This window comes from Protobothrops mucrosquamatus, unplaced genomic scaffold, assembly GCF_001527695.2.
Source record: "Protobothrops mucrosquamatus isolate PMUCROS unplaced genomic scaffold, P.Mucros_1.0 scaffold930, whole genome shotgun sequence".
Lineage (NCBI taxonomy): Eukaryota > Metazoa > Chordata > Lepidosauria > Squamata > Viperidae > Protobothrops > Protobothrops mucrosquamatus.
In genome coordinates, this window is record NW_015387181.1 from 42,880 (window position 1) to 45,471 (window position 2,592).

The following is a 2,592-nucleotide window of genomic DNA, read 5'->3' on the forward strand; positions in this document are numbered from 1 at the left end:
AGCAGTTGGATAGTTGTATAGACATGAATACATTACATGCATTTCACCTCTTATATTACATCATGGATAGGATATTTGTACATGTTGCACAATCTCTTGATGCTTAAGCTAACAGAACTTAACATATGGACAGATATCAGCTTTTGACAAATGAAGACAAATAAGCTTGATAGTTTAAGTACAAGAAAACTGATCTTATATCTTTCCCATTAGATGAAGTTTAAAACCATTCTACTAAAGCTGTATTTTGTTTCAGAAGCTGTAATGGAAACTGCTTTCAGTTTCTTCAATTATTGAGAGTAAACACTGCCAATAATGACTACTTACAGTTTATATTCCAGAAAACACTAGTAAAGTTTATTGTTAAACATAATGGCTAGGCTTACAAATTGCACCGGGTCATGTTTTATTTAATTATGGCTTGAGAAGAAAGCACAAGGGCTAGATTCATATGCATCAAACCATAAACTCTGGTGGACAAATTCACAGGACATGCTAAACTAAAATCTACATTTTGGTTGAGCATAGGAGTAGACAACACTTTTCAACCTGCAGACCATATTTCCTTGTTTCCTCCTGCTTCTGAGCCATAAGGGGTGTGGCTGGTGGTATGTCACTGAAATAAACACAGTATGATCAATACGTCCTAATTTTGTCTCATATTTCATCCAAAACAAGAACTCCAAAAATCTGGCCCGAATCTATTTTGAGATCTCCTGGGATCTACCAGTGGCATGCAGATTGGTCTTCTGCAGTTGGCTGCTCAACTTAAAACTGAGAATTGTTGTAGAAGGATTTCAAAATGAAATTTGGACAGTAAAGACATTGCTATTTCTTTACTGTAACTGTGTTCGAGTAATATTTTACAAACTATGCATTTTCTTATAATTTTGATAGATCAATAAAGATTAGTTATATAAAAAATCCTGTTCACAATGGGAGTAAGTTAAATAGGTTTATTTATTTCAAATTTACAAAGAATTTTCTCCAGTTATTTTGCTCTGTATTTAGCTACTGTATTTAAGCTGGAAAGCAGAAGCAAAAACTGAAAAGGTGAATCTTTCCGTCTAGCTTCTAATCTATTTCTCAGAAATATAAAAGCTGTGTCAGAACTACAGCACTCATTTTTCAATCACGATGGCCTCTAAACAACGAGTTATCTTAAGTGTCTACACAAGTGCATTTTAGAACACTGGACTTCTAAAATCTTTTTACATAACTTGGTTTCAATTCTTCTTAACACCTATAACTCAGCTTTTATATATGTGTGCAGTATATCATTTTAAAGATATGTTGAGTGATTTTTTTCGATTATGTGTCAGTTCTGAATCTTAGCGACCACACAGGTAGGCGTCTATGGAGATTCTCAGTCGTCCAGGTCATAGTTGAAAGAAAACACCTTTGGGACACACATTTTCCAGGATGATCTGGCCCTTTAGGACTTTCAATAGTGCCCCACCACTGCTGTAATGATGTGCATCATCCACCTTGCCCCTAGTTGTCCTCTTCCCCTCTTTCTTTCCACCTTTTCCAGCATTATAGACTTTCCTTGACTGTGAGTTATTGGCATAATGTGTTTACAATAATTTGAGCCTGAATACTTGTTTCTCAAATTAGAATTCCGAACTGATTCCTTCTATCAATTATTTTTTTCTTTGGTATCCAAAATACCAAATATCTTTTTTTAAAGCTAATGTTCATAGAATTAGGCACTTCCTAATTGGGTTGCAAAAATCTAGACAACCACTAGATGGAAGCAAAAAGTTAGGGTTTTTTTCTGTATCTCTTTGCTGATATTCAGTGATAATCCAGATTTTTTCTGGCCGGGTATGGTATGGCTACATAGCATTCCAGATTATATTTAGCTGCAAATGCTGGAGCTTGAAATAAAAGCATTTTGCTTTAAATTCTGATAAATGAGGCCAAGATGCTTAAAAATAAGACGAATTACACAGGAGGCAAACTTTGTTTTTATAGTAGTGTTCGTAATGCAGTTTGGAGTTTGTGTGTGTTTGAAAAATTAGTTAGCTTACTCACGTATGTTTTTCAAAAGTTAACAACAGAAACAAAGGCAGCTATTTTGTCCATATAATTGGTTGATGTTGCTAAGTATTATCTACACTGACCAGCAGCCAATCTCAAAAATGTTGGGCAAGAATATGTCACAGCTCTTCTTGGAAGCATCACAAAGTGAATCTAGGGCTTTCTACACACAATGTATATACTCAATCATTTATATCTATAACACGCTATTATATCTGTTTTGATGTTTATAACTGAGCTTTTATATATGTGTGCAGTGTATCACTGCACACAATGGCACAAAGATATATCTAAATTTGTGTAGCAAGTTAAATATTTTAAAGAAACAAGTTAAATATTTTACAAGGTGTAAAAGAAAGAGGAGGATTGGGTTTACTTGATTTGAAAGTATACTTTTCAGTTTGATAGTTTGGATGAAAGAATAGATACTGGTGAGAAATAGAAGGCTTTTGGAGTTAGAAGGACTTAAGGGTGATATGGATACATATGTTATGACAAACTACGGTTAATGTAACTTTAAAAATAATTTTGTTAGAATGCGATATTGAC